This window comes from Elephantulus edwardii, unplaced genomic scaffold (genome assembly GCF_000299155.1).
Source record: "Elephantulus edwardii isolate Elephantulus edwardi_28Jun2011 unplaced genomic scaffold, EleEdw1.0 scaffold00011, whole genome shotgun sequence".
NCBI classification, from domain to species: Eukaryota; Metazoa; Chordata; class Mammalia; order Macroscelidea; family Macroscelididae; genus Elephantulus; species Elephantulus edwardii.
Genome location: NW_006399761.1, coordinates 24,143,141 through 24,155,632, shown reverse-complemented (window position 1 = coordinate 24,155,632; position 12,492 = coordinate 24,143,141). Strand labels below are relative to the sequence as shown.

Genomic DNA, 12,492 nt, shown 5'->3' with positions numbered 1-12,492 from the left:
CAGTATGTGAATACAAAAAAAGCAGTCCAGGAGGCAGGTGGGGAGGCTCATGAAACTACTGTAACCAGGGGATAGGAAGTAGAGGAAATACACAAGTTTATAGATAGTTGCCAGCAGCTTCCTGAGGAGCCCTTACTAAAACGGATTGAAAGAATGACGAAATTAGGAGCGACATCTGTGTTTCTAGATGCTGAAAAAGGAGGCACATGTATGGGTTAAAGCTGGACCCACAATTACCTCTACAGCAGACACGAACGACATTAGAAAATACAGTCACAGGACAGGTTATCCCAGAGGGGAGGAGTAGCTTGCTAGAGTGGATTAAAGGTGTGATTAGGTTTGTTACCCCTCCAAGGAGAGCTGCCCCTCTCCTCATCGAAGTAACTACTGAAATACGACAGAGGAAGTAGTTGATGTTCTATACATACAAGTGATGCTGGAGAGGCCTTATGGCGCTGAGGACCTACATCCAATGAATATGCTCCCTACAGAGGCCATGGAAGAGATGGGGATGATGGGGGCTCCCCCGACATGGCCTTCTCAGGTAGCTGAGAACAAGTCTACAATTGAAGATGCTGCATCTGCTCTATTGAAAAGACTCCCATGATGGGCTTTAAGGATACAAGGAACATCAGGGTGATTCTTAAGCAAGCAAGACGAAACCATGGATATAGGATTTACCCTAGCAAGGTGGAGATCTTAGATAATGACTCAAGAATGGGATGAACGTAGTAGATGTTGATGGAGTTGAGACAAAAATTCTAAGGCAGCACTACATAGGAGGTTGGGTGGACCAACATAAAACCGCCTAAACTAGTCCATTCCATTCATCCTGTTCATGAGTTAATGAATGATGAGGGAATCTACTCAGAACCACTTGAAGCAGAAGTCCAGCCAGTTGATGGAAATACAGATTGATAAGAAGACCGGGGTCTTCTGGTTCAGCCCCCAGCAAGGGACCTAAGGCCATAAGCACATGTAGAGTAAAATGGCCTGGAGGTGGAGAAGAAATGTTCTTGGGGTTTCTAGACACAGGAGTCCAATTTATTGTAATTCCCAAGCCTATTGGTAAAATTTTGAAGGGACCTAAAATTGTATTATAAGGATATGGTACCTCAGCTATTAATGGGAGTAGAATGAATGTCTGCATGAGAATTGGAAAAATAGAAACAAATGTTGTATGAAGTAGTTGGGTCTTCTTTACCTAAATATATCACTGGTATGGATGTTATGTTTAATTGGGGAACACGCCCTCTATGGTTACTGTAAAACTGAGGGCCGGTAAGTCTACCTGAAGGCCAAGGCTGGGAGGACACACTAAATGGGAATCATTAGAATTGCCTGAGCCCATTCAGGTTGTTAATTTGAAGCAATATAGAATTCTTGGTGGGCAAAAGGAAATAACTTCTTTGATTAAAGATGTGCTAAAAGCTGGGATATATAACATTCTCTGTTTAACGGCCATATATGGGCTGTTAAAGAGGCAGATGGCTCATGGCGATTAACTGTAAACTATGAAGGCGATTAAGTAGTGCCACTTGGGACTTCAGCAATTCCAGGCATGTTATCAACAGTGCAGAAAATACAGCAGACCAAAGGAGGCTGGGACTCAGTGACAGATCTTTCAAATGCTTTCTTTCTGCACCCCAGTCTCTGAAAAGAGCCAGCCACTATTTGCTTTCACATGGGAAGGATCCTAATTTACATTTACCACTGGGTTACCTGAATTCACCAACCTACTGCCATAACCTGTTTGGAAGAGGCTTGGACTTGGTCCGGATATCTGGTGAAACGATACACTACACTGATGATATCCTGTTAATATCAACCACCATAGAACAGGCTAAGGATGATTTAAAAACAGTGGTTGAAAATGTGCAATAACGAATGAATGGAAAATTTAAAAAGTAGTTAAAAAAGCTGTGATGCTGGAGAAGAGTATTGAATGTACCATGGACTGCCAAGAAAACAAACAGATTCATCCTAGAGAGGGTTAAAACAGGCTACTCCTTGGAGGCAAGGATTCTGAGGCTTCGTCTGACATATTTTGGACATGTTGTAAGGAGAGACAGGTCCTTGGAGAGGGACATCATACTTGGGAGGGTGGAAGGACAGCACAGGAGAGGAAGGCCCTCTATGAGGTGTATTGATTCAGTGACTGGGGTAATCGGGATGGGTGTGTCAGAGGCAGTGAGATTGGCACAGGATAGAGCAGGGGTTAGGGCTGTTGTACATAGGGTCCCTATGAGTCGCAAACAACTCGACGGCACATAACAACAACAACAACAATTAAAAATGAACATTAAAAGCTATTTTTATTGCCAATTCTGTAAAAGGTAGTATCAATGAAGAATATTAGTATGTGTAATGAAAAAAAAAAGGATCAAGGTATAAAGAATGTCATAAGTAGTACTCTGTTTCATAAGAATATATATTGTATGAAAGAAATTCTTATTTCTAAAGAAATATAATAATTAAAAACAGTGGTTGCCCATATGACCAACAGAGGTTAGTTGATAAATCTAACAAAGATCCAGGGCCCTGCGCAAACAGCAAAATTGTTGGGAATAACCTAGACAAGAGCCACTCATGACATTCCACACTGAGTCAATCCATCTTATCCGGGGTCTTCCTCTCCTGTGCTGTCCCTCCACCCTTCCAAGCATGACGTCCTTCTCCAAGGACTAGTCTTTCCTGGCCACATGCCCAAAGTATGTGAGATGGAGTTTCAAAATCCTTGCTTCCAGGGAGCAGTCTGGTTTCATCCTCGCTAGGAAAAATCTGTTCTTTTGGCAATCCAAGAGTTCAAGACTCTTCTCCAGCATCACAACTCAAAGACATCAATTCTTCTTCTGTCATCTTTGGTCGTTGTCCAGCTCTCTGATGCATAACAAGTAAATGACTCTGGCCTAGATCAGGTGCACCCTAATCTCTAGACTGACATCATTGCTTCTCAATACTCTGGAAAGGTCCCTGACCAGAGACTTTCTCAACGCAATTCATCTTTTGATTTCCTGACTGCTGGTGCCAAGGGTGCTGATTGTGGAGCTGAACAAGCTGAAATTGTTAACAGCCTTAATCTCTTCTCCATACGTCTATGGTGCTGCCAATTGGCTCAATGATGAGAATCTTTGTCTTCTTGATAATGAGCTTCATTTTATACTGAAGCCTATACTCACTGGCCCTCTGCAGCATGCATTTCAAGTCTTCCTTGGTTTCTGCGAGCAAGGTTGTGTCATCTGCATAATATATGTTGTTGATGAGTCTTCCCACAATCCTAATGCCATATTCCTCCTCATAAATTCCAGCCTCCTGAATGATCGATTCCACATATGCACGCATAAATGTACATTAACAAACCATTTGCTCTTTCAATATTTTTACATGTACAATTTAATGACCTTCATTCTGATCCTCATGCTGTGAAGTGTCATCATTATTTCATTTCTTGTTTCTAAAATTTGTAACACAGTTCATATGATATTATTTTTTTAATGTACTATAAGAGAAGTCCTAAGGAGCTGTGCTGCTACCCCAAAGGCACACGGTTCGAATCCAGCAACAGGAGAAAAATGGGCAATCTCTTTCCTTTCAATTTGCTGCCTCTGGAAACCCCCGGGGGGGCCAGCATAGGTCTGTTCAGACTCCAGGGCGCACACCAGCAACAACAACAACTAGTGGCTTCGTATAGGAAGCTTTGCTGCTAACCCACAGATGACACCTCGCAGTCTGAACCCACCAGCCGCTCCAGGTGAGAGATGGACTATCTCCTCCCCTGGTACCTTTTATGACTTTGGAAAACCTGCTGCAGGTTCAGTTACGCATAGGCTCTGACTCAGCAGCAATGAGGGAGGAAAGAGGGGAGGTGAAAATGGAGCTCTGATGGCCGAGTGGATACGGATCTGCACTGCCAACTCAAAGGCAGGCTGTTCTAATCCACCAGCAGGAGAAAGAGGTACAGTCTCCTTCCGTGTCTTTTATAGCCTCTGAAAACCTGTGGGAGGGTCAGTGATGGGTCAATTCTGACTCAAGGGCACTTAACAATATAACAACAAGAGAAAAAAAATTAAGGCTAGAAGACTATGTGTAATATAATACCCTGTTTAGTGATTTATTTTAAAATTTTATTTTATTTTTATTATTATTAAAGTTTATTAATTTTAATGAACATTTACAGGGATTTTTGGTTTTCATTCCTTCATTGCTGCACCATTCTCTCTACCCTCCTCCCCAGTTTGTTCTTCTTCCCCCGCCATCCGAATGTCTGTTTTAATTGTCCTATTGCCACAGTGCTTGTCAAAGTCAGTTCTGATTAATCTCCTTTGTCAGTGTGTCCTTTGCCATTCCCTATCACTCCTCCCTGAGAGAGACTTCACTCTGATTCATAAGGAAAAGGGGATGGCGTATTCTCTTAGCTACTTCCTGCTGAAAAGGGACGCTGTGGGTTTCAGAGTGAAGATCTTCTCTCACTACTCTAAAGGGCCCCTTTGGCGGTAGGAAACACATAGACTATTATGGAGATTGATTTTGGAATTTAGATGCACTGTTATTAATTGTGCTTAGCCGTACAATATCCTTATTTTAAAATTTTAAATTCTTTTTCTGTAGAATAAAATATGGAGCTCTAGTGGTTTAGTGGTAAGGAATTACCTTACTTATTCAAAGGTAAGTGGTTTGAATCCACCAGGTGCTCTGAGAAAAATGGGCAAGTAACTCCTACACTATTTACTGCCTCTGAAAACCCACTGGAGTGTCAACTATGAGTTGGTCCTGACTCAATCAACGGCACACAACACCACCACATAAAAAAAGCAATCAGATATTATTTTATGTATTTTATGTTTTACAACAACGAAAATGAAGCATTAGGGAGCAAGTTGAACTGCTAACCAAGACAACTTTTGCCTTCAGTGGTTCAAGTCAACCAGTGGCTCTAAGGTTCCCACTGAGATTTATAGTTTTGTAAATCCCAACACCATAGGGACATATTCCTAATTCCCCACCCACCCAACCGTGCTTCCCACCTTCCAGGCCTAACATGCCCAGCAAGATGAAGGATAAGGATTCTTTCTTTCTAGTTTGCATCTGTACAACATCATCACATTGGGTCCTAAACAAACCCTGTGAGGTGACTGTGATAATTACTTTTATTTCCTAGGTGAGGAAACAGGCCCAGAGTAACTCCATGAGTGGCCTAAGGCCACTGAATTAGAGCAGAGCTGAGGCTAAGCTTTCTAACTCCTGTCCAGCGTTCTTACACCAAGTGGGTCGGGTATTTCTTCACTCCCCCCCCCCCCAATTAAGACCAAGACAGTTCCCAGCGGGAGTTCTAGAAAAACATGCCGCCTCAGCAGGGAACAGCCACCTGCCTCTCTCTGCTGGCACCTGGTCCTTCCTTTCTTAACAAAGCAGGAAGGGTGGAAGGAAGCAAGAACCAGACCCTGGTCCTCACAGTTGGGGAAGAGCCGCTTCTGAAGGGAAATATCGAGAGGTGGCCTTCCTGCCTCCTGAGTCACAGGCCAGGGACTCGAGGAGCGATGTCCCGGACAGTTGCACTCTGCTCATTTTGTTCTGGGACTATCCCATAAATGTGGCTGTTGAGAAAATGCCGCCCGAGTACTCCTTAAATTTGAGTTCTCCCTCTTACTGGGTAAGGAGAGCAAAACAAGAGTCCAGGTTTTTCTATGCAAGCCTGGAAAGAGGTTTACTAGTAAAAATACTTTGCAAAGCAAAAAGCTAATTTGCAATCAGAGGCATTGAGTGATGAAGCAACACCAGCTTAACTGTACTGAAGACTTTGGGAACTTTTCTAGATTTAGATGAGAAGGAGATTTATATCTATTCTTAAGGAAAAGTGGGAATTCTGGGGAATGGTCTGTTCAGGCGGAGTTATGATAAGAGTGTGTGTGTGTGTGTGTGTGTGTGTGTGTGTGTGTGTGTGTGTGATGTTTCATGACCAATGCTGTTGGAGAGGCTTCTGTGTCAAGAGACATCACTTATTATGGGACGGTTCATGCACTAGTCTCTGCAGGTCCCAGGTTGAGTCCTGCTCCGGCAGTGGACTCTCTGCTGCCTCTAGAGGAAGGTCACATATTAGCCAGAGGATGGTGAATGGAGCCAGTTTAAGGAATCAGTTTAAGCAGGTTCTGTCTGGAAAGCTACTTAATGGGAACTAAATGCTCATTGCAATAGGCTGTGGACGTGCTTTATGAGCGGGGAAATCTGCCTTGTTAGATTTTGACCCTGAGGTCGACCTCTGGCTGCCCTGTCTCAATGTCTTATATGTAACTTCTCTTCACAAAAGACACCAGAAAGCGAAGATAACAAATCCAATAATCATCCTGGAACCCTGCAGAATTTAAAAAGAAAAGACAAAGAAGTACTTCAAACTCAGACTAAAGGAAGAATCGGAAGGAAAACAGAGTAGGAGGTGGAGCACAGAACTGTAAGGGATGTGGCTGGGCCATTGTGACGCTGTGGACGCAGCTGTCAGCGCAGCGTAGGAAGCCCTGTGGGCGGAACTGTCCACACGAGCAGCTGTAACTGCTGGGAAAGGCACAATCTCTCCCCTTATCTTCTTGTCCACCTGGGGGTTAAGGTAGTGAATTTTCCCCTGACATCCACCTACTAGGTATGACTGGGCATGTACCCTTGTAGATCCCAGCTGTCTGAGGCCAGGCCAGTGCTTTTGAGCTGGGAGCACACACATAGCTTGAAATGAAAATTCTCCAGAAGTGGCTGTGCTGTGCTGTGTGGGGCCTACTGTCATCCCCTGGATTAGCGGGGTACCACCTCTGACTAGGGTCCTTTCCTGCCACATTGCCACAGTTATATTTGGAGCATGTACCCTCTGATGAGAGCACCATCCTTGAGAATTTCAGGTCATTGGGGACTATCATATCAGCTGTCTCTGACTGGGTACCTCATCAGGACTCACCTTCCAGGCTGGCAAAGTCACAATCTTTAGCCAAGTAGGCTCTCTGAGCCCCTCTGAGGCCAGCAGAAATGGTCACAGGCTGGGTACTACCCGTGGCCCAGCTCACACCTTAAGGCTTTAGCGGCTTCTCAGGTAAGTAGAAATTCTAGCCTGACAGGGCAGGTGGACCTTGCATGAATCATCATCAAATTTTTCCAAATCAAAGACAAAGAATACCAAAGTCAGCTCAAGAAATGGAAAAAATAACATACAAAGGAAAACCAATTGGACTAAACCCTGGTTTTTCAGCAGAAACCACATAGGCAAGAAGGCAATGAACAATATATAGAACATTCTGAAGGGGGAAAATTGCCAATCAAGAACACTATATCTAGCAAAATTGCCCATCAAATATGAAGGCTAGATTAGGACATTTCCGAATCAACACAGAAACTGATTTGTGAATACTAGACCAAACCTTCAAGAAATCCTAAAGGGGGGTCTATGCACTTAGAACCAACAATGACAGATTGTTGTTGTTGTTATCTGCCATTGGGTCACTTGTGACTCGTGGCGACCCTATGTACAAGAGCTCTAAACACTGCTCTGTCCTGTGCCAACCTTATTGTCTCTGACACACCTACTCCTATTACCCCAATCACTAAATCAATCCAACTTATCAAAAGTCTTCCTTTCTTGCACTGTCCCTCCACCCTCCCAAACATGATGTCCCTATCCAAGGACTGGTCCCCCCTTGCAACATGTCCAAGGTATGTCTCAGACGAAGCTTCAGAATCCTTGCCTCCAAGGAGCAGCCTGGTTTCACCCTCTCTAGGATGAACCTGTTTGTTCTCCTCGTAGTCCATGGTATATTCAGTGCTCTTCTCCAATGCCATAGCTCAAAGACATCAATTCTCTTTCTATCATTGTTGCAGACCGAGGGTAAAGTATTTTAATAATTATTAATAATGAGACAGACAACCAGGAATGAGATAAAACAGAGAGCATAAAAGACAGGGGGCCAGCAGTTTCAATGACTAAGGGCCTGATTCAATGCAAATGAAGCCAACCTCTTTCTATTGAAAACCTTCTGCTTGACTCAGGAGGGAGGGAGGGAGGGGTCAGCAAATACAATGCAAGAAAAAAAAAATAAAAAAAAATACAATGCAAGAATCCTGTAAACGCTTTAAGGATTGCCTTAGTGTCTACCCTTGTAAACACTCAAGGATTGCCTTGGTGCTTCAGGGTGATTTCCAGCTTGTATCAGCCTCCCTCAGAACCTGAAGTAGCACTTAGTTTATTACAAATACTTAGTATAAAATTTGGCTTCCCATATATCATCCCTAGTCATTATCCCGTTTTCTGAAGCGTGGCAAATACAGCACTCTCCTCTGTCAATCTGCTGTACTAAGGCAACCTGGGGTTGCTGTGATGATGAACCCTGTGCCACTGGGGTGTCAATGCCAAGGGGTTACCCATGGTGGACAGTGTTTGGTGGAGCTCCCAGTTCAAGACAGGTTTGGAAGCAGGAGTGGCATCCACTTCCTAAACAACGTGCCTCAGGAAACTATGAACTTTGAGAAGTGACGATAGTTATAGAAAGACTTCAGGCCTTTTGCCTTTTGTTCATAGGGTCTTTATGAGTCGTGCTCGACTGGACAGCAATCAGCAATAACAACAACATGGCCTGAATCAGGCACACCTTAGTCTCCAGACTAACATCATTACTCATCAGTATTCTGGAGATCTCTGGTCATAAAGGAAATAAGAACACCAAGCAGAGCCTATAATCTCTAGAAGAAAGGAAATATATGAGCAGAAAGAAACAGAAAAGAGAAAATCAATGGGAAGACTAAGACCAGAAATTGACCCTTTGAAAGAATCAAATTGACAAGGCCCTGGCAAATCTAAAAAAGGAAAAGAAGAAGGTGCAAATAACATGAACAAATAATGAAACTGATGATGTTGCAACAGAACCCACTGAGGGGCATGGGAAGGATAGTAAAAGAATACTATTAAAAACTATAAGGGAGCTCTGGTAGTCTAGTGGGTAAAGAGTTACAATAGTAACCCAAAGTCAAGTGGTTCAAATTCACCAACTGCTGTGAGAAGGGAAGATGGACCATCTCCTCTCTCTGCTGAGTTAGCTATGTGGTCAGCTTTGACTTGACAGCAATGAGGAGGTTTTGTTTTGTTGTGTTTTTTTTTAAATTTTTATTTTATTATTTTTGTGTGAGTGTACCATCAAATCGGATCTGACTACAGGAGGAGATTGTCCCTCCTTCCCCGGCGGAGCATCTGGTGGATTCGAACCGTGCACCTCTGGGATTGTAGTCGCAGCTCCTTGCCACTAGGCCACCAGAGCTCCCCTAATGAGGAGGTTTTTTGAGGTATGAAGAGCTATACTCGAACAAATTTGAAAACCTAGAGAAAAAAGACACATTTTTAGAAACTCACCACCTACCTAAATTAACACTGTTGTTGTTGTTGTTATTGTGTGGCACTGGGTCAGAACCAGCTCATAGCTGATCCTCAAGTTGGTTTTCAGAGGCAGTAAATTGCTCAGGAGGAAATTACCCATCCTTCTCTGGCTGGCAGCTGGTAAATTCAAACCATGTGCCTTTGGGATGGTAGCCAGCTTCTCACTGGTACGCTCCCTAATATAAAATGTCATAACAACAACAACCAAAGAAACCAAAAACCCCTTGATTAAAGATTCACTGGTAAATTCTACCAAACATTCAAAGAACAGCTGATACCAATTCTACTCAAAGTATTTTAGAATATAGACAAAAATGGAATACTCCCCAACTCATTCTATGAAGCTAGCATAACCCTGATACCAAAACCAGGCTAAAACACCACTAAAAAAGAAAAACTATAGACCAATCAGATGTCAGATGGATCCTGGCAGAAAGTAAAGAATATCAGAAGAATGTCTATTTATGTTTTATTGACTATGCAAAGGCATTTGACTGTGTGGATCATAACAAGTTGTGGCTGACATTGAGAAGAAAGGGAATCCCAGAGCACTTAATTGTGCTCATACGAATCTATACCTAGATCAGGAGGCTGTTGTGAAAACAGAGCAGGGGAACACTATACGTTTAAAATTATGGAGGGAGCGTGTCAGGCTGTATTCTGTCTCCGTAACTCTTGACTCTCCATGCTGAGCAAATTATCTGAGAAGCTGGACTCTATGAAGAGGAATGTGGCATCTGGATCAGAGGGATGGCACAACCTTGCCCAAAGTGAGGAGGACTTCAAGCAGTTGTTGCAGAAGATCAAAGAATACAGATTTCAATATGGATTGCATCTCAATGTAAAGAAAACAAAGATTCTTACCACTAGACTAATAGGCAACATCATGATAGATGGAGAAAAGACTGAAACTGTGAACGGCTTCATCTTGTTTGGATCCACAATTAACACCCTTGGTACCAGCAGTCAGGAAATAAGGAGACACATTGCACTGGGAAAATCTGCAGTTAGGGACCTCTCCAAATTATTGAGGAGTAATGATTCGGTTTGAGGACTAACGTGTGTCTGATTCAGGCTATGGTCTTTCCAATCACTTGCTATGCATCTGAAAGCTGGACAATGAATAAGGGTGACGAAAGAAACATTTTTTTCCTTTGAATTGTGGTGTTGGAGAAGAGCATTGAACTTCCCGTGGATGGCCAAAAGAACAAACAAATATTTTTTGGAAAGGGTGCAGCCAGAGTGCTCTTTGGAGGTATAGATAATAAGACTTTACCTCACATAATTAGGACAGCGCAGGAGGGGAGGACCCTCTATAAGGTGGATTGATTCAGTGACTGAGGTAATTGGGATGGGAGTGTCAGAGACAGTGCGATTGGCACAGGACAGAGCAGAGTTTAGGGCTGTTGTACATAGGGTCGCTATGCGTCACAAGTGACTTGCTGGCACATAACAACAGCAACAATTCTGGCATGTTGCTAGGAGGGGCTATTCCTCAGAGAGGAACATGATCTTTTGAAAGGAGAAGGGTCGCAAAGGGGAGGAAGACCCTTGACCAAGTGGACTGACATGGTGACTGCCACAATGGGCTCTGATGTGTCTGGAAGTGTGAGGATGGCACGGGGCAGAACAGGGTTCAGATCTGTTGTTCTTAGGGTAGCTATGGGTCGTACTCACTCGATGGTACCTAACAACAACAATATAGACCTATATCCCTCATGAACATTGATAAAAAATATCTCAGCAAAACCTTAGCCAATAGGATCCAATATCATAGTTTAAAAAGTAACCAGGTTTTGAGCCAAGACCTCATCTGCTCCGGAGCACAGGCCCCTCCACACAGTCACTGCCGCTGGTTCACACCCGCCACCCCCAGCTCACCGTGGATGATGACATCGCTGCAATCGTGGTAGACAACGGCTCCGGCATGTGCAAGGCCGGCTTCATGGGCGACGACGCCCCCCGGGCTGTCTTCCCCTCCATTGTGGGGTGCCCTCGGCATCAGGGCATGATGGTGGGCATGGGCTAGAAGGACTCCTATGTGGGGGATGAAGCCCAGAGTAAGAGAGGCATCCTGACCCTTAAGTACCCCATCGAGCACGGCATTGTCACCAACTGGGATGACATGGAGAAGATCTGGCACCACACCTTCTACAACGAGCTGCGTGTGGCCCCCGAAGAGCACCCTGTGCTGCTGACGGAGGTCCCCCTGAACCCCAAGGCTAACTGGGAGAAGATGACCCAGATCATGTTTGAGACCTTCAACCCTCCTGCCATGTACATTGCCATCCAGGCCGTGCTGTCCCTGTACGCCTCTGGCCGGACCACCAGTATCGTGATAGATTCCAATGACGGCGTCACCTACGATGCCCATCTATGAGGGGTATGCCGCCCCCATGCCATCCTGCATCTGGACCTGGCTGGCCGGGACCTGACAGACTACCTCATAAACATCCTCTTAGAGCGAGGCTACAGCCTCACCACCACGGTTGAGCGGGACATTGCGCGTGACATCAAGGAGAATCTCTGTTAGGTTGTCCTGGACTTTGAGCAGGAGATGGCCACGGAGGCTTCCTCATCCTCCTCGGAGAAGAGCTGTGAGCTGCCTGACGCGCAGGTCATCACCATCAGCAATGAGCATTTCTGCAGCCCCGAGTCACCCTGCGAGCCCTCCTTCCTGGGCATGGAGTCTTGTGGCATCCACGAAACTACCTTCACCTCCATCATGAAGTGGGATGTTGACATCCGCAAGGATCTCTACGCCAACACAGAGCTCCCACTGAACCCAGGCCTCACCGACAGGATGCAGAAGGAGATCACAGCGCTGGCCCCCCAGCACGATGAAGACCAAAATCATCGCTCCCCTAAATGCAGATCCTCCATGTGGATCGGGGGCTCCATCCTGGCCTCCCTGTCCACCTTCCAGCAGATGTGGATCAGCAAGCAGGAGTCCAGCGAGTCTGGCCCCTCCATCGTCCCCCACAAATGCTTCTAGGTGGACTGGTTAGTTGTGTTACTCCCTTTCTCGAATAAAAAAACCCTAACTTGCGCAGAAAACAAAGACAAAACAAAAGAGATGAGAATTGGCATGGCTT

General features: G+C 44.7%; 1 pseudogene; it reads left to right on the top strand.

Moving 5' to 3' along the window:
* Window positions 1-11,276: 11,276 nt before the first annotated feature.
* On the top strand, window positions 11,277-12,392 carry LOC102855139 (annotated as a pseudogene).
* Window positions 12,393-12,492: the final 100 nt, after the last annotated feature.